The sequence below is a fragment of the Lygodium microphyllum genome, chromosome 6, assembly GCF_053477565.2.
Source record: "Lygodium microphyllum isolate KBCC chromosome 6, Lygodium_microphyllum_v1.1.10, whole genome shotgun sequence".
NCBI classification, from domain to species: Eukaryota; Viridiplantae; Streptophyta; class Polypodiopsida; order Schizaeales; family Lygodiaceae; genus Lygodium; species Lygodium microphyllum.
The window spans coordinates 9,511,430-9,531,885 of NC_141140.1; the positions used below are offsets into that span (position 1 = coordinate 9,511,430).

General features: G+C 44.8%; 1 pseudogene; it reads left to right on the top strand.

Moving 5' to 3' along the window:
- Positions 1-1,487: 1,487 nt before the first annotated feature.
- On the top strand, positions 1,488-1,819 carry LOC148034297 (putative calcium-binding protein CML11; annotated as a pseudogene).
- The last annotated feature ends 18,637 nt before the right edge of the window (positions 1,820-20,456 follow it).

A 20,456-nucleotide genomic window follows, 5' to 3' on the forward strand; every position in this document is an offset into this window, starting at 1 on the left:
ACCATCATGCGTAGATAAGTTGGTGGTATTGCTTTCTCATCCTCACTGTCCACCTCAGCGATAGTGGCTACTCATACATGGACAAGGGATGCTAGCATTGGGGGCTCATGTAATGGGTGCATGGGAGGGAAATACTTCTTTGTGTGGCTACCATTGAAGAAGCCTATGCCCTCACCCTCTAGGATTTTGAGTTCTATGTCGCTAGTTTGGCTAATGGTTTGGACCTTAAAAGGTCTTAGTCCTCGAAACTTTAGCTTTTGCTTATGTCCTTTGATTGAGTATAGCAATACTAAGTCACCCTGTTCAAAGCTGTGTTGCTTGACATGCTTGTCAAACCAACTTTTGTGTCTTGCCTTCTCGCATTTGAGCACATGGGTGGCTAGAAGCCGGGTTTTCGTTAAGCGTTCGAGTTCAATCAAGTGTTCAGTCCATGCCCCCTTCCCATCCCATCTGTTTTGAAGGGCTATCTTGAGGCTTAGTACAAAGAATTTGAAGGGAAGGATTGCCTTTGTACCATATGTGAATCTAAAGGGGGTCTGCCATCTTGTAAGCTGTGCGGTAGGCCCACAAGGCCGCCATAAACTTGTTATCCCAATCACTGCGTGAAGCAGATATGACTTTGGTCTAGGATTTTATTTGTTGATTCAGCTTGACCATTTGCATGTAGTTAATAAGGCGAGGATTTCCGATGGATGATTAGAAAGGAGGGCAAGAGGTGAGCTATCACTTCTTTGATGAAGTGTGTGTCTGTTGAGAATAGAAAATGATGTTGGCCCATAGAGGCTAGATGTATGTCCTGAAGAGTCTAGAAGATAGACAAATGATGTATGATCTAGGAAGAGATGTTCAAAATCCCATATGCACAGTGAGGTACAATGGTACTATCCAAAAAGCTATAAAGGCATGTACTTGACACTCATTTTAACATATGTTACAATCAGTTTGAGTCATTCAAGAATATGTTTATGAGTCCAAGCTAATCTATCTTGGAACCTAATTCACTTGAGTTACAATTTCTCATTCTAATCATGTATAGTATGTTTGATTTCCGTCCACCGTAGCTCATCTAGTTCTAGGTCCATGATTCTCAACATGGTATCAGAGCCATGGTTGAGCTAGGTAGCTAGTGGTGTGGTTTCTTTTGTTTGGCTTTAGGCCTAGTGACCTCAAGAGAGAGCTCTAGTTCCGTGATAATCCCATATGCATCTTGATCAAACTTGAAAAAAAAAAATTTCCTTCAATTCAGCTAGCTGCTCTTGATCAAGAGGTGCACTAGCCATGGCAAGGGACTTCCTGACAAAATGGGTTGGAGCACAGGGATGGAGTACAATAGCCCAGTTATTTTACTAGAAATGCCCCCTCAAATGCTAAAGAGATACACACCAGGTCTCATCGATATTCAATCGCAGGGTATAATAATCCTGAGGCACAGAGATCATATGGTTTCTTCAGATAATCCACTGGACGGACAGTGATGGTGGAGAGCAATGACACAGAGAGCAGATACCTAACAACGGTTTGATCAAGTCTCAAGAGTTTGTTGATCTTCGTGCCTCTAATTTGAGCAAGGAACAGCCATCACCATACACAGAAGAGCATTTTTTGTGCGTTTGACACCGATGGCAATGACTTTATTATTGCAGCGGAGCTGGCTCATTCAATGGCACGGCTTGGACATGCACTCACAGCTAAGGAGCTCACAAAAATGATAAAAGAGGCAGACATAGATGGTGATGGAAGAATATGCTATTCAGAAATTGCAACTGCAATCACTTCTGCTGTTTTTAAAGCTGTGTCAAGGTTTGGATCAGCAGTTTGAGTCATTCTATTATGCTAACAGTAAACAAAGACAGAGAAAAGAATAGGAGTTAAGAGGAGACAAAGAAGAGAGAAATCAACGAAGTCCCCTCCACAGTCGCAGCCAGAATCGTGACCTACTGATTGAAATCGCGCCATTTTTTGACGGCTATCTCTGTTCGTCTCACGATTTAGTGTCATGATCTTTTTTATAAAAAAATCTAAGGTCGAAAATCCTTATCACTAAAGCCTCTTCACACTAATCATTTCTCACACTAAGCTTTGCCTTCATACACACTCAAATAGATTTAATCTTGCTTGCACACACATAAAAAGGTGCTTGAATCCTTGCAAAAACTCATCAAGCATCTATGTCATCAAGTGTCTGTTACACTAACACTACGCATCCATTCCAATATTTGTCAAAGCATTTTGTAATCATCATGATAAGACACTGCTCGAGTATACTCGTGGTAATACCTTCCCATATCCCAAAATTGAAATGATTTGCTTATACCATGCCATGTCAAGCTATGTACTCCAAATTCAAGAGATATCCAAATAAAAATATGTTCATCTTGTATGCCAAAAACATTGCAACATCCATGCTGAGCCAAAGGCCAATCCTATCTATGGTAAGGAAAGCTTGTCGAAAGCCATGTACCTATAAAGCAAAAAGATTGTGTCAAGAATACTGGAGTAAAAGGCACGTACCACATATCAACAAAAGGGATAAGGAGCACAACAAAAGCCAAGAAGCATGAAGATAAAGAAGTCCAAGAAGACGAAGAAGATCAAAGGTTGCCAAAGAAGCAAAAAAACAAAAAGGATGCAGCAAAATATTTTCCACTACTACAAACCAACAAAATATTTTTGCAAAAAGAAAATCTCAAATTTCTGAGTGGATCTGTTTTCCATAGTGGATTTAAAACCCTTACCAAAAATGTAAAGTTTCAAGCCTTAACTTGACTAGGCTGCCAAAGAGCTAGTCTCCTAGGCCATGTCATCATGTAGGGGGGGCAAAAGCCAGCAAGGGTAGGAACTCATCATTTGAGGGGGGGTGTTGAGAATAGCAAATGATGTTGGCCCATAGAGGCTAGATGTATGCCTTGAAGAGTCTAGAAGATAGACAAATGATGTATGCTCTAGGAAGAGATGTTCAAAATCCCATATGCATAGTGAGGTACAATGGTACTATCCAAAAAGCTATAAAGGCATGTACTTGACACTCATTTTAACATATGTTACAATCAGTTTGAGTCACTCAAGAATGTGTTTATGAGTCCAAGCTAATCTATCCTAGAACCTAATTCACTTGAGTTACAATTTCTCATTTTAATCATGTATAGTATGTTTGATTTCCATCCACCATAGCTCATCTAGTTCTAGGTCCATGATTCTCAACACTGTCTTGGTTGCTAACTAGTTTGATTGGGTAGTTGAATCGTGAGATCACTTGCTCCCATAGGAACTTAGCGTGCATCATTCTTTCTTGTAGCTCGTGCTTCTGCCCATTTTGTTAGATAATTGGTAGTCACAATGATGTATTTGGCTTGTGGTCCGAGCATCATTCTTTCTTGTAGCTCGTGCTTCTGCCCATTTTGTTAGATAATTGGTAGCCACAATGATGTATTTGGCTTGTGAATACTGTGTTGTAGGACTAATGGGTTCGATGAAGTTAATTCCCCCATTTCTCGAAGGGTTGTCATGCGATAGTTGGGATTAGCTCCATGTGATCCTTACGAATCAAAACTTTAGTCCTTTGGCACTCGTCACAGTGTTTCACAAGTCGTGCTGCATCTCGGAAGAGGGTGGGCCACCATAGCTGGGACTGCAACACCTTGCGGGCTAGGGCATCTCCGGTCAAATGTCCTCCTACAATTTTGATGTGTGCCTTTGTCATCATGTCATGCATATCATCCTCACACACGCATCTGTGTAGCAACCCGTCTTGCCCCAGCTTGTAAAGTTGGCCAGCTATCAACTGATAGTGGGTTGGATTTTCAATATGAGCCACTTGAGTCGGGCCTTTTCTACTGATCGTTCCGGTAGTCTGTGTTTAAGCACTTGAACTATGTCATCTACCCAATATGGTGTCATGTTAGCTCAAAACAAATATTTTTTGCTAGATAAGCGGAATAGATGTGCATTTGGCAGTTTGTCCACAATGCCTTGTCTAGCCGCTTCTCCTGTGGGGATGCAAGATAGATGATCAGCCATGTAATGCTATTTCCCCTTACGCACCATCATGGAGAAATTGAACTCCAAAAGCAAAAGCTATCTAGCAATGCATCATGTAGTGCATGGTTTGTTAACCAGATACAACAAGGCTTGATGGTCAACAAAGAAAGTAAAAAGCATAGCCAGAAGATAATGTCAAAATTTCTTCATGGCAAACACCATGGCCAAGCCCTCTCTCTCTGTTGTCAAGTAATTCGTTTGAGTCTCAATGAGTTGTCTGCTAGCAAAGCTCACTAGATAGTCCAGGTTGTGTTCACTAAGTTGGTACAACACAGGTCCTACAGTGAATTTCAAAGCGTCAATGTGCACGTGAAACGTGACTGTCCAATCTGGGGCTCTTAGTATTGGTGTTGTGGTTACAGCCTTTTTTAGTTCCTCATACTCATATTTGCATTCCTCGGTCCATTCAAATATAATCAACATCTTGTATAGTGGTCTAGCAATCAATGTGTAGTTTAACACAAACCATCGATAATACCCTGTATGTCCTAAAAAGCACTGAATATCCTTGTAATTAGTTGGGGTGGAAGATCAACAATGACCTTGATCGTTGAGAAATTTGTGGCAATGCCATTCTTTAACACCATGTGTCCTAGGATACATCCATGCTTCACCCAGAATTGGCACTTCAAGGGATTCAATGAGAGGCAGTATAGCCGACATCATTCAAAGACCGCCTGTCTAAGTGTTCTCACCAAGTAGAGTGAACACACAAGTCGTCCACGAAGACCTCTAACTCCTTCCTCAGCATGCCTTTGAATGCTATACACATCAGTTGTTGGAAAGTGGCTAGTGCGTTAGTCAATCCAAAAGGCATGACTATGTAGGCAAAGACTCCCCCATTCAGTGGCGAATGTGGTCTTCTGCCTATTGTTAGGGTGCACTTACACTTGATTGTATCTAAAGAAACCGTCCAAAAAACTATAGGCCTCTTTGCCAGCCACTCTCTAGAGCATGTGCTCGGTGTACGGCAGTGGGTAATTATCTCTCTTTGTAGTTGCGCTTACCTTCTTGTAATTGACACACATTCTAATCTTTTCATTCTTCTTTAATACGATAACTATAGGGGACACCTAGTCCCTGTGTTCAATTTTGTAGATGAATCCCACTCTCATTAGCTTGTCAAATTCTTCAATGACAGCATGGGCGTGGTTTGGATTCATGGCATATGGTCACTGTTTGACTGGTGTTGCATCAGGTGTCATGGGTATGTTGTGAGTCACCACACTTGGGTCTACCCCTTTGAGCTCTTCTAGGGACCAAGCAAAGATATCTACATACTCTCGCAAGAGAGTAATGAGACTTGCTTCATCCTACTCAACCAAGTCATTGGCTATAAAGGCAGGTCATGGAGTCTCCCCCTCCTTGGCTAAATTGACCTCTTTGACCTTGACTGGTTCCTCGATTGGTTTGCTTGCTTGCCCCTGTCATTTGGCTCCCAGCAAGATCACCACCCTATCTTCCTTTTTGAACTTTGTGAATCATTTGGGCAGGTCTTACAGTTTTTGTTATTCTTGTGTCTGTGTTTTGTTGCTCAATGTCTGTCGTTCCTCCCTTACTTGTCGTCGTCGTAGGTGGATGGGTAGGTCACCCTTAATGCATCTAGTCTTGAGAGGCCGAGGTATTTTAGGGTCACTATCTAAGTTGACTTCTGATTCGAAATTGAACTCTCTGTCTTCGCTAGAAGAGGGGATCTCTCCTGGTGGTTGTAGCTCAGAAGGTGAGTCCATTCCCAATAGTGGTGCGTCACTCGATTGGGCTAGGCCTGCTTGCTCATAGTCGATTGCACCAACATGCTCCAACCAAGTTCAATCGCAATGCTTGTATCTGACTCCTTTTTCTACTCTAAGTGCACTCTGCTTGCGTGGTTTGGGGTCTACTCGTATTTTTTTGATTATATGCCCCCCAATGTCGTACTATAGAGTATCAATTTCCCTTTCACTCTTGTGACTGAAGGAATAATAGTCCTCATATTCATTGTCAGAGCTATCTTTGTCTAGTTGCTCCTCATTCTCCTGGTTCTGACAATTCTCTTCTTGTTGGTCAAGAATTAAGGCCCAATTGTACTTCAAGTTTAAATTGTGTACCTTGGACCATCACCATTCAGGCTCGTCCAAGAGGTCTTGGAGTGGCTTAAGATTCGTTGCTGGATTGCCAGCCAACTTGTTGGTTAAGTACCCTAGGATCTCTAGGAGTTCTCATCTATTGTTTGGGACTTGGTGGAATGCAACAGGGTTGGGTCTTCCATGTAGGCTTCTAGTCATCGTGTAGATTGACACTAAAGGTATGTCCTTGAGCTTGCCAATTACCTTGATGGCTTGTTCGTACTCCTCATTATCTGAGAATGGTAGGTCAATGGTAGCAAGAACATGCATCCAGTCTTGCTCGTCCTTAGGACATGGGATATGCTTGGTAAGGGCCCCATAGGATCCCCTAGTTTGTCCCTTGCACTTCAACATGGTGGAGATGGCCTCCAGGTCGACAAGTGTAGTCTTCCATGTGTCCATCTACACTCTATGGCCTCCATTCGATTGCCTAAGAAGATAAGACCATTGCCCTAGTCTTCTACGACTCTTGGGTTGCGCATCCAGGGTCGTCCTAGCAGGATGTCGTAGTCCACTCCCTTCATGACTATGAAGTCAACTGAGAATTGGATTCCTACAATCTTCACTGGCCAATTTTTAACACTCCGAACGGTTTCACCTTCATTTCGTTAGCCAACGTAACATTGAATCTAGCAATCTCGATCGGTGGGTTACACTAGGTCTAGAGTACTACATGGCTTAGCACACTCACTCCTGGCCATGTGTCTACAATCCCCTTTCTTGTGACATTCCCCATAGCCAGGACTGGCAATACTACATGCAACCATGTTCATGAGTTGTGTCGTGTCGAGGGGAGGTGTGGGTTGTGCGGTGGTTGTAGTCATGGTTTTAGCCATTGTCGACACAAAGGAGGAAGGAAGTAAATGTAGTAGGGACTTGCCCTTACCTACGACCACTAGAGCTGCTTCCACACTTGCACTGGCTTCGGCTTTATGGCGGGGGCTCACGGGTTTGAGCTCTCCGCCCCCGTGGGTCTCTTCCACAGACCTTTGTGTAGCCTCTGCCAACTCGGCCAGTTCCTTCAGTCGCTGCTCTTCGGCTTCTTCTTCTGCCCTTCTTTTCCTGTCCTCTTCTGCCTTCTTCGACTCCTCTCTTATCCTTGCAAGCTCCTCCTCCTCTTTCCTCCTCTCTTCCTCAGCCCTCCTAGACTCTCTTTGAGCCCTCTTGATGTCAGCTCGTTCTTCTTTACTTAATTTCTCTTTCCTTTCCTTCTGTCTCCTGTCACTTTTCTTTTGTTCTTCGGGTTTGCTCGCTCGTGTAGGTGGCACCTCCTGTTCTCCCTTGTCACTTATTGTTCTTTCGCTTGATTCCCCTCCTTCATGGTGAGGCGGGCTTTGATGCGCAGCTTGCTCCTCCATGACACCAGCATCCTTTATTGCTTCATCTATGATGGCTGTCAAAATACCACCGTATCTGATTATAGCTGCCTTTGAGGCAGGTTTCTTCCTTGTGGAGCATGCGGTTGAGGCAGGGGATTCTCTCCTATTGGTGCTTTCGCTGGAGTGAGGAGGGCAGCTGAGCTTTGAATGGTTTTCTGCACGAACCCATTCCAGTCTACCTCTTCAGGGACTCCTTCTGCGATTCTTTCTAATAGCGGGACCCCGATCCTGTTCATCAATGCATTGTACCGTTGGCCCAAGAAGAGTGCATGGATCATCTTCGCTTGCAATTTCACTGCTGGGTCCAGGATGTCAGGTAAGCTGATTCCATCCACGGTGTGCACCTCTTCTTTCTTTACCCCCAGCATGGCGTAAACATCCCGTCTCGGCCACCTCTCTTTCTTGGGTACAAGCCCCAGGGCCTTTTCTACGATTGCCGCATTGAGGGGCACTTCGATTCTTCTTTCCTGCTCCCCTGTCCTTACTGTGACAGTGCCACAGTTCCTGCCCTTGTCGAAGTTCCTCAGGAAATCCGCACACATGCCGTAATCCACTGCCTGCCCCACCTTTTCCACATACTTGTGGAGGTGGAATCTGTCCACCAAGTCTTTGATCGCAGGTTCCTCCATGATGTCCTCATCCAGATTCAGTGTGTGCTTGAAGGTGAATTGACTGAATCCTCGTGTCTCGACGCTGATGCCGAATTTGGTCATCTCTTCTTCAGAAAATGGGAGTTTGCCCCCTTTGTCTTATTCTGCCATGGTGGTGACCTATCAACACACCATGCCAACATTAATGCCTAAAAATCGGCTTATTTCTAATCAAAACTCAGTTTTGAGAGAAAAAATATATGTGTCCAAAATTGGTATATTGAATTTTAGAGATCGGCCCACAGCAGCAATTGCTATTGTTTTCCCTTGCAGTATTCTTCCATTGAAACTTAATTAATCATAACATTCTGCTAGCTAGATAGCATAACTCTCATTTTGCTCTGCTCTTGCTCACATTTTTCCCCTCACATTGCTCCCCCCCTCCATCTTGGATCTTTCAAGGAATCCTTCCTAGGATTAGCACGGGAAGGACGCGGCAAATGCTATTTTAGTGGGTTGACTTACCTGGCCAATAACCAATCATAGAAGCTTCGATTGTATTCGAGTTGGGCATGGCAATCAAGAGCAGATGGTTGGATGGAGACTTGGGAAATGTAGGTCAAGACATCGTGGAAGAGATCTCCAGTATTAAGGCGGTTGGCAACATGTAATTCCTCTTCAGTGGAATTGGTCAATGTAGGGGTGAGCGAGCACCTAGTCATGTAAATGTTAGTTATGGGCGATGGCCAAAACCCTAAACGATATAGCCACATAAGTAGGGTCATATTCGAGAGTTTTAACGGCCCTGCGTTGCTCAGCATTGGTCATTATCCGGCAACCTTTTGTCTCCCATTGGATTCTTAGGATAAACCACTGCTGCAAGAATGTGGAAGGCGAGCTTGCCATCTGTGCGAGCTCTTGCAACTCATGTTCAGGAGCAGAACAAGGAGGCTTACGATATGAAGTGATGAGTCTTCTAAGGGCAGCTTGTTCCTTTGAGATTTCGTCGTTTGCTATCAGTTTGGCAGCAATTTTGGGGAATTTAGTGGTCATAAGTTCGTATTCTTCCCAAGTGCATGGTAATGCACGAACATCCGAAGCAAGCATTTTGTTAAGAAGACCTAGGTCTAGCCTCTCATAACTTCTAGTGAAAGTAGTGAAAGTTTTGTCTAACATCTGGATGTAGGTTATTAAGTCATCCCCAAAAGTCGCGGCGAGGTCTTTAGCCAAGGAAAGGAAAGGTCGTACCATGTAGGAAGGTTTAAGATCTGCTGGTGGTGACGGTGCAAATGGACTGGATAGTGGCAACTCCGTCATTGGTGTCTTAGGTGTGGCTCGCACTCCAAAGCACTGTGAGGTGTTGTAGAAAGCTTTGGGGGCATGGGAGTTGTGCTGGGTTCGGAGTGGGCAATCATGGGGGTGTTTAAGTTCTCCAACTTAGGTAGGTCTAAGGCTTGTGGTGTTTGTTTTGGTCGATAGATGAGCTGGGGCTTACTAGCCACAGTGGGCAATGGTTTGCTGACTATGTCTTGGGCACCATGTGTGCAAGCCTCCCTCGCTGGGGTGAGATTGCTTATAGATGAGCTTTTAAACTTGCCGTTTTTAGGCGTCCAAATCCAAGGATTGCCCTCGTAGTATCCTTGTGCTCGCAAAAGATCTTTGGGGATCCAACGCGGTGTGATTGTGTGTCTATGTTGATATAGTTTAGACTGCCTCTTAGGCCGTGACAGTTGGTGATTTTGGCGTTTAGGATCACGCTTGGGTGGTCTACCCGGATGTGGTTTTTGCCGTTTTGGCACCCATTGTTGAGATATCGAGCTCCACTCGTGATACGCCAGGGTGATCGTTGTGTATTTATGTCACCGACTTGTCAGTTGCAGACGCGGTTGGTACACCGCCCATGAATAATAGCTACATGATAGCTATCCTTATCTACTCTAGTTCGTGGCTCAGTTAGTATGCCACCTTAGTTAGTTGAGTTTGGTTTGAGACCCATATATAGGGTTCTTCTATTTCTTTGTAAGAGAGTTCTTTTGGCTTACACAACTAAGAAGAGGAAAACTGTTTTCAGCCTCCACCCTTGTGTGTCTTCCCCCATTGTGCAAGCAAGAAAGCTACAAGTGAGACTCCTTCCTTCTCTCCCACAATCTTGACATGGTATCAGAGCCTTGTTCGTGGTAAGGAGCTCAAGAAAGCAAGCCAAGCTCGCGGTGTTCTGGTAAGAGGAGCAGTGTTGCTTTCATTTTCTGTTTTGGGAGCAGATCTCTGCAGGTAGCACAGCCGGAAAGTGCAGGAGTGCATTGTCTCAGGTTGAGACGACCTTGTTTTTTTGATTTGAGGCCATTTCGGGGCCTGTTTTGAAGGCGGAAGTTTTCTGCACGCACTCAGGAAAAGACCCTATTTTATGCTGTGCGACCACTATTCTACAGGTCGGTGAAAAGTTACTGTAGAAATTGCATCGTATGCTTGTGCGCAGAGACATTGGGAGTTTCAGAATCATCATTGGTTCCTGTTGCTCTTCTAATTTCTGAGGAGCAGAGAAATGGTGGTGCATCTTCTGCAGGAGGAACTTCAAAAGAAGCTGTCTTCTACTCAAATGCTGGAAGAGGTAGAGGCAGAGGTAGAGGAGGCCGATTTGGAGGCCGTGGTAGAAATCAGAATATGCAGCAAACTCAAGAAAACTAGTCCTATGGAGGAGGACGTGGTAACTCTAGAGGCAGGGGGAGCCAAAGAGGTCGTGGTGGATGGCAAAGAGGTCAAAATGCAAACAGTAATGTTGAATGCTACTACTATGGTAAAATGGGTCATATGGCTAAAGACTGCTATAAAAAGCAGAATGACATCATGAATGGAAAACTGTAACAAGGGAATTATGCATCTTCTAGCAGACAGGGTGATGACAGAAATGAGCATTTGTTCATGGTGCAGCACATGAACAATTCTGTGACAAGTGCAGAAGAAAGCAATGATGTATGGTATGTTGACTCAGGTGCATCAAACCACATGACAGGTCATGCAGAATGGATGGAGGATGCAAGGAAAATGGAAAAACCAGGATTTGTGGAGACTGGTGATGATACTGCACATCCTATTGTGCAGATTGGAAAAATTCCCTTGTCTATGCAGGATGGGAAAAAGAAATACCTATCGGATGTATTTCATGTCCCGAATATCACCAAGAATCTAGTTTCTGTTGGTCAAATGGTTGAGCAAGGCTTGCAGGTCAGATTTAATCCTCATGGATGCTTTGTTAAGGATATGAAAAATAAAGGTCGCTTGATAGCAAAAGGAAAGAAGAAGGGCAGAATGTTTACATTGGATGCAGACATGCCTGAATTGAGTGCAGCAATGTTTGGACATGGGACCGGTGTAGTTGCAGATATTGATATCTGGCATAAACGCATTGGTCATGTTAATGTACAGTGACTTAAATCAATGCAGGCCCAAAATATTGTTGCAGGGTTGCCCAAATTCAAGGTTGTAGAAATGCATAAGGTATGTGAAGCCTGTCAGTTTGGAAAACAGGCAAGGAAACCATTTCCTAGACATGTTCAAGAGAGTGAGAATCCATTGGAATTAATACACTCTGATGTGTGGACTACTAAAGCTACAACTCTTGGAGGCTGTCATTATTTTGTCACTTTTATTGATGACTATAGCAGAAAAGTTTGGGTGTATTTTATGAAAAAGAAAAGTGAAGTTTTTGGGCACTTCAAAACTCTTAAAGCTATGGTTGAAAAAGAAACAGGCCTGCAGATAAAATGCCTAAGGTCAGATGGAGGGGGAGAGTACCTCTCAAATGAGTTTGCAAGGTTCCTGCAGGAGCATGGCATAAAGCAGCAATATTCATGCAGTCATACCCCACAACAAAATGGAATTGCAGAAAGGAAAAACAGGCATATTGGAGAGGTATCTCGTGCCATGCTCAATGAAAAGGACTTGCCAGATTTTTATTGGGCTGAAGCAATTGCTACAGCAGTCTACATAATGAACATGACTCCCACTGCAGCAATACATGGAATGACTCCAGAGGAGAGGTATACTGGTAGGAAACCAGATATTTCTCATTTGAAATTTTTTGGTTGCATTGCCTATGTACATGTGCCAGATGAGTTGAGATCCAAGTTGGATCCAAAAGCTGAGAAGTGCATCTTTATTGGTTACTCTCTGCAGCAAAAAGGGTATAGATGCTATAACCCTTCTACTCGTAAGTTTACAGTGAGCAGAGATGTTGTTTTTGATGAGATGAGTAGCTGGTATAAACCAGTAAATGTGATTGATGATGTAGATACACAAAATGGTAATGCTGCACAGAATTCACAGCAGCAGTCACAAAATATTAGTGGACCTGGAGCATCCTCTAGCAGTGGTTCACATTCTTCACCATGGACAGGTAGATTGAGATCAGGAGAATCTTCTCAAAGCAATGCAGATAGTGGTATGCAGGTATCACGAAAAGGAAAAGAGAAGGTTGATCAGCCCATGTTTGATGTGAATGCAGGTCACTCTTATGTGGATGGTGAATCCAGTGGCTCAGAACAGAGCATTGATGATGAGTTGGGTATTCCTTCTATTGTTACACCTGGAGTAAGGAAGACCAGGGATGTTTTGAGAGCACCTGGGAGTGAACCCACTTTGCGCAGGTCTACCAGAGTTAGATATCCTGTGGATAGGCTGAAATATGATGGATTTACAACCATTCACTATGCATATATGGTCAAGGTGATACAGGAACCAGAACCCACTTCTTTTGAGCAAGCCATGGGAAAAGAAAAATGGGAGAAAGCTATGGATGAAGAAATGGATGCCTTGGAAGTAAATGCTACATGGGAATTGGTACCTTTGCCTAAAGGTAAGAATGCAATTGGCTGTAAGTGGGTTTATAAGGTGAAGCACAATGGAGATGGTTCTGTGAACAGATACAAGGCAAGATTAGTAGTCAAGGGGTATGCACAAACATATGGCATTGACTATGAAGAAACATTCAGTCCGGTTGCAAGGATGGCAACCGTAAGAGCAGTCATTGCTATGGCTGCATCAAAGGGATGGTCTTTACATCAGATGGATGTAAAGAATGCCTTCTTGCATGATGATTTGCAAGAACAGGTCTATATGGAGCAGCCACCAGGTTATGTGCATGATGTTCATCCTGAGTTTGTTTGCAGGTTGAAGAAAGCCTTGTATGGCTTGAAGCAAGCACCTAGAGCATGGTCTGACAAGATAGGACAGTATCTTGTCACTATTGGCTTTCAGATTTCCAAGGCAGATTTCTCACTTTATGTGAGAAAAACAGAGAAAGGTATTATGCTACTTGTCATTTATGTTGATGATTTGATTATGACAGGTGACAGTGATGAAGATATCCTTCATGTGAAAATGCTATTGAAGCAGAAGTTTGAGATGAAGGATTTGGGAGAGCTGCGTTATTTGTTGGACATTGAGGTGATTAGATCACCAAGTGGGATACAGCTCTTGCAGAGGCAGTATGGATTGGACATGCTGTCCAAATATGGGATGATAGGCTGTAAGCCTATTTCAGTTCCTTTGGAGCAGAATGTGAAGCTGAGCGCAGATGCAGGTGAGCTTCTGGAAGACCCTACTATGTACAGATGCATAGTAGGAAGCTTGATTTATATGACTATTACCAGGCCAGATTTGAGCTATGCTGTTGGATTGGTAAGTCAGTTTATGCAGGCTCCAAGGAAATCGCATTTGGATGCGGCTAGATGCATACTCAGGTATGTGAAGTCCACATTGCAGTATGGACTATTTTATGAGACTCGGGTTCAGATACAGCTGCATGGATACACTGATGCTGATTGGGCTGGTAGCATTTCTGATAGACGATCTACCAGTGGATATGTGTTCTCTTTTGGGAGTGCTGCAGTCACTTGGAGCAGCAAGAAACAGCCTACAGTTGCCTTGTCGAGCACAGAGGCTGAGTACAAGGGTGCAGCAATGGCTGCATGTGAGGTAGCTTGGTTGCATAAGCTGCTTTATGATATGCATCAGTCTACAGATGGGCCGGTTGTCATTTATTGTGACAACATGAGTAGTATACACTTGGCAAATAACCCAGTCTATCATGCTAGAACAAAGCACATTGAGGTGCATTATCACTATGTGCGAGAGAGGGTTTTACTAGGTCTTATTGATCTAGTTTATGTCAGCACAGAGGATCAGGTAGCTGACATATTCACGAAGGCATTGGGCACAGAGAAGCTGCGCAAGTTCAGAGACCTGCTTGGTGTGCAGGAATTGGGATTGAGCTCGAGGGGGAGTGTTGAGATATCGAGCTCCACTCGTGATACGCCAGGGTGACCGTTGTGTATTTATGTCACCGACTTGTCAGTTGCAGACGCGGTTGGTACACCGCCCATGAATAATAGCTACATGATAGCTATCCTTATCTACTCTAGTTCGTGGCTCAGTTAGTATGCCACCTTAGTTAGTTGAGTTTGGTTTGAGACCCATATATAGGGTTCTTCTATTTCTTTGTAAGAGAGTTCTTTTGGCTTACACAACTAAGAAGAGGAAAACTGTTTTCAGCCTCCACCCTTGTGTGTCTTCCCCCATTGTGCAAGCAAGAAAGCTACAAGTGAGACTCCTTCCTTCTCTCCCACAATCTTGACACCCATATCAACTTGGACTCCTTGGCCTTGTGAGCACTCTTGGTGGGTTTGGGCCTAGGGTCGAGAGCCTGGCATGAGGTCGTAGTTTTCTTCTGTTTAGACTCGGCCTGGAGCGTGGTCATAGGGGTGTCTACCGATGGCATCGTAATGGTGGAGGAATCAAGACAGCCCTTGCTGAAAGTCATCACTATACGCACATTGCCGATAGCAAGATGAATGCGGTTTAGGTTGTAATCCACATTACAGTTTGTTTGCTTCTTGAAAGTGCGACCCAATAGTGACACATTACCGGCTCCTATAGTGTCAGGCAACACATGGAAGAAAGCTGGTAAACTTTAAGACTCGATGGAAATGACTACCTTGCATTTGCCTAGGAGTGAATAAGCAGTACCCCCAAACGGGGTGAGTTTGGCATTAGTAGGCTGTAGTTTTGGTTGACCAATGCGTGTCCAATGGTCATGCGTCAGGATGTTGTAGTCGGCACCTTCATCAATCAAGGCATTGAAAGAATACGTCACTCCTGTTGTGACTGTGATTCGCAGGTATGCCGATGCCACTGCTTCTTCATCCAGATTTGTAAGGTCGGTTATAGTAGCCATGCAGACGTTCATTGGAGGTTCTAGCATGGGTGGCTCGTGTAATGGATGGGAAGGAGGATAATACTTCTTCATGCGGCTGCCATTAAAAAAGCCTATTCCTTCGCCTTCAAGTGTCTCCAACTCAACATTCCCTGTCCTACCAATCATGCATACCCTGAAAGGCCCTAGCCCCCGAAACTTCATCTTCTGTTTATGTCCTTTTACAGAGTATAGTAGAATAAGGTCCCCTTGTTCAAAGTCTCGCTGTTTGACATGCTTGTCAAACCACATCTTTTATCGAGCCTTCTCACAAATCAGGAGTGAGTGGCAAGGAGTCGGGTCTCCGTTAGGCGTTCTAGCTCCGCTAAGCGATTGGTCCAAGCCTCCCTTCCCTCCCAACGCTCCTGGACTGCTAGTCTTAAGCTAGGGATGAAAAATTCTAAGGGCAAAATGGCTTCAATTCCATATGTCAGCCTAAAAGGCGTTTGTCCTACTGCCGTTTTATAAGCTGTGTGATAGGCCCACAAGGCCGCCATTAGCTTGTTGTCCCAGTCGGTTCTTGAAGTGGACACGACCTTTGTAAACACGTTGACTAGGATTTTATTTGTGGATTCGGGTTGGCCGTTAGCCTGAGGGTAATAGGGAGAAGACTTTCGATGCATTATTAGGAAGGTAGAGAGTAGGTGGGCGATCACTTCATTAATGAAGTGCGTGCCTTGGTCGCTTACAAGTTTGATTGGACAGCCAAACCGTGAAATGACCTGCTCCCACAAGAACTTTGTAGTGGTCCTAGCATCATTCTTCCTCGTGGCTCGTGCCTTTGCCCACTTTGTTAAATAGTCGGTTGCCACTATGATGTAGCGAGCTTGGGAATATTGTGCTGCAGGACTGATCGGTCCAATAAAATCGATGCTCCATTTTTCAAAGGGTTGTCGGGCTATGACAGGGGTCAACTCCATCTTGTCTTTCCGCACAGGCACTTTGGTCTGTTGGTGCTCATCGCAATGCTTTACGAATTTAGCTGCATCGCGGAAGAGGGTGGGCCACCATTGTTGGGATTGTAGCACCTTTCGGGCTGTCGTGTCCCCGCTAAAGTGCCCTCCAGCGATTCTGCCATGTGCTTCGTTCAGTACATTGTGCATCTCGTGCTCACACACGCATCTGCACAATAAACTGTCTTGTCCCAACCTGTAGAGTTGTCCGGCTATCAATTGGTATGGCTGAATATTCAAAATAAGTCTTTTCAGCCTGGCCTTCTCAATGGGCCGCTCAGGCAGTCCATTTTCTAGCACTTGCACTATGTCATCGGCCCAATACGGCGTCAGATCAGCTTTAAATAATTCTCTCTCACTAGACAGGTTAAAGAGATGAGCATCCGGAAAATCGTCAGGCATGCCTTGTTCAGGGGCTTCTCCTGTGGGTATGCGGGACATGTGGTCAGCCATGTAATGCTGCTTTCCTTTGCGTACAACCATAGAGAAGTCAAACTCCAGTAGAAGGAGTAACCATCTAGCTATGCGTCTCGTAGCGCAAGGCTTGTTCACAAGATACAACAAGGCTTGATGGTCAACAAAGAAGACAAAGGGAGTGGCCAACAGGTAATGCCTAAATTTCTTTACCGCAAATACCATGGCCAACCCCTCCCTTTCTGTCGTGGAATAGTTCATCTCGGTCTCTGTGAGCTGCCTGCTGGCAAAACTCACCGGATAATCCAAGTTATGTTCACCAGGTTGGCATAGCACGGCTTCAATAGCGAACTTAGAAGCGTCTATGTGTACATGAAACGTTATGTTCCAGTCTGGGGCTTATAAGATTGGTGCAGTCGTAAGAGCCTTTTTCGACTCCTCATATGCACGCTGGCTGTCCACTCGAATACTATCAATAGCTTGTACAATGGTCTAGCAATTAGTGCGTAATTTAGTACAAAGCATCGATAATATCTAGTGTGTCCTAAGAAGCACTGAACTCCCTTGTAGTTATCGGGTGGCGGTAAGTCAACAATGGCTTTGACTTTGGAAAAGTCAGTAGCAATGCCGTTCCTTGACACTAGGTGCCCTAAGATGCATCCGTGTTTCACCCAGAACTGGCACTTTAAGGGGTACAACCTACACCTTTCAAAAACAGCTCTCAATTTCTCCAAGTGTTCGGCCCAACTAGAGTGTAAACATAAGTCATCTACAAACACTTCCAGTTCGCGCCCAAGCATGTCCTTAAAAATAGTGCACATTAGGCGTGGAAAAGTTGCAGGTGCGTTCATCAGCCCAAAAGGCATGACAATGTAGGCAAATACACCCCATTCCGTGGTGAAGGCAGTCTTGTGCCTGTCGTCGTGGTGCACTTACACTTGATTGTAGCCCGAGAAACCATCCAGAAAACTGTAGGCTTCTTTTCCTACTACCCTCTCAAGCATGTGCTCGGTGTAAGGTAAAGGATAGTTATCCCTCTTCGTAGCGGCATTCACTTTCTTGTAGTTCATGCACACTCGGATTTTTCCATTTTTCTTCATGACAATCACGATAGGTGATATGCAGTCCGTGTGCTCGATCTCATATATGAATCCTGCCCTCATGAGTTTATCAATCTCCTCTTTTACTACATGGGCGTGCTTGGGATTCATGGGGTAAGGTCTTTGTTTCATTGGCACTGCATCTGGGACCATTGGGATATTATGAGTCACGACCCTAGGGTCGACTCCCTTAAGTTCGTCCAATGTCCAGGTAAATACGTCAATGTACTCTTGCAGGAGCGCAACGAGTTTGGTCTCTTCATCCTCCGCCAAGTCATCTGCAATGAACACCGGTCTTGGTTTTTCACCTTCCCCAGCCAAGTTAACCTCTTTGACTTTGGCGGGTCCCTCGATCAGTTCACTAGTCTAACCTTGTCTTTTTGCACCTACCAGAATCACCACTCTGTCACCCTTTTTAAATTTTATAAACCGTTTGGGTAGATCCTGCGGTTTCTTCTACCTTTCTGCTTCTGAGTCCCTTGCTTGCTTTCTGGCCTCCTCTTTTAGCCTCCTGCGCCTCAAGTGGACTGGCAAGTCTCCCTTGGTGTGTTTGATCTTAGAGGGTTGCGGTACCTCGGGATCACTCTCAGTGCTAACTTTCGACTCTGAGTTAAACTCGCATTCCTCACTTGAGGAAGGTGTTTCCCCAGGGGGTTGTAGTTCCGTAGGTGCATCCATCTTGAGCACTAGGACTACCCATGGTTGTGCTACTCCAGCTTGCTCGTAATCCACGGCTCCTATGCATTCTAGCCAGGATCTGTCACACTCCATCCGCATGACTCCTTTGTCGTTTCGACTGGTCCCTTCTTTCCTAGGCCTCGAGTCTGCCCTGATTTGTTCTATCGCTTTTCCTTTCGTGTTGTACTCTATTGTGTCTATCTCTTCTTCACTCTCTTCTCCCATAGAGTGACAGTCCTCATACTCATCATCCGAGTCCTGTCCTTCTGACTGCTCATCATCCCCTAAGCTTCCCTCTTCAATCTCCTTGTCATCAATAACTAAAGCCCGGTTATATAACAAATTCAGGTCGTGGACCTTGGTCCATTTCCATTCTGGTTTAGCTAAAAGATCATGTAGAGGTTTTAAGTTAGCAGCCAAATTGCCATCCAATTTATTGGTCAGATACTCTACGATTTCCTGAAGCTCTAATTTGTTGTTGGGAATGTGGGACGAGGCTGGTTTGCCCGGGTTGAGTGAGCTTCCTGCCATCATGCAAAGTGGCACAACTGGCTCCTCAGTTGGCATGGTTGCGGCTTTAGCAGACTGCCGATATGGTTCTTCCTCATCCGAGAATGGTAGGTCAATGGTTGCCAAAACATGCATCCAATCCCTCTCATCCTCAGGGCAAGGAATATATTTAGCGAGAGATCCATAGGGTTTGGTCGTTTGAGTATTGCCTTTTAGCATAGCCGAGATGGCAGCTAGGTCAATAGGTGTCATCTTCCAAGAGTCCATCTCTACCCTCATTGCACTAGTTCTATTCCCTAGGAAAGTCAATCCATTGCCCCAGTCCTCTATGACACGTGCATTCCTCATCCAAGGTCGGCCTAATAGTATGTCATAATCCACTCCCTTCATGACAATGAAGTTTACCGAAAATTGCACACTGGCAATCTTTACTGGCCAATTCTTTAAGACCCCAAATGGTCTTACCCTCATTCCGTTCGCTAACGTGACATTAAACCTAGCAGTCTCTACAGGAGGGTTCCCCATGCCTCTAAGACTGCATGGTTTAGCACACTAACACCGGCGCCTGTGTCTACAATTCCTTTTCGAGTCATGTCTCCTAAGGCTAGGATGGGCAAAACTACGTGCATTTCAGTGCCTTCCCAAAAAGCATTGATGTGCAAAGACTTAGGATTTGAGTGTAGAGTTAGACTTGGGATCCGTGTAACTGCATCATGATCTTGCGGATCAGCACCCGCAAGTCCTATGTGTCCCTCGATCAAGTCTTTTAACTCCTGCCACAAGGAATGATTTTGCCTAAGCAGATCTTCCAAGCTTAGAGTTACTAGAGTGGACAACAAGGTTATGAGGAGGTTACTGGATTCTTATCTTCCTCTGAGGCTAGCAGTTCTAGGCCATGCGTTCTGTCTGCCCTGGTAAGTTTCCCCCCGACCTGGCTGTGCTACTGAGTCGCTCCCAGTGGTGCAGGTATGCTCGCAGCCTGTGGTTTTGAGGGTGAGACTGGTGTGCTCACACTGGAGAAGTCATCCATAGGATCTTCCAATATGGGTTCAGCATCCTCGAGGTGCTTTTGGGCGTCCTTGACCCACTCCTTGACCTTGGCTATAGCCTCGAGTTTCCGTTTGGGGTGGGGATATTCCCTTACCTTGGCACTCCCTAGCTCAGCTGTCTTAGGAGCCGAGGTCTTTGCCTCTGCATCCGTGACCTTCTTTCTCGTTACTAGTGTAGTCGCTTCCTCGGTTTTAAGGGTTACCTTTGCATCGATTCTCTTTTTCCGTCTCCTCCGGCTTTTCTTCCCCATTGAGGTTGCATCAAGGTTACTTGGCCCTGGTAAGGAGATGCCTGCTTGTTTTGTTTGAGCTCGCATCATCGCATGTAGTGGGATGGGCATATCCTCACTACCAAATGTTTCCACTCCAAAGAGCCCCAACGGCACTGATG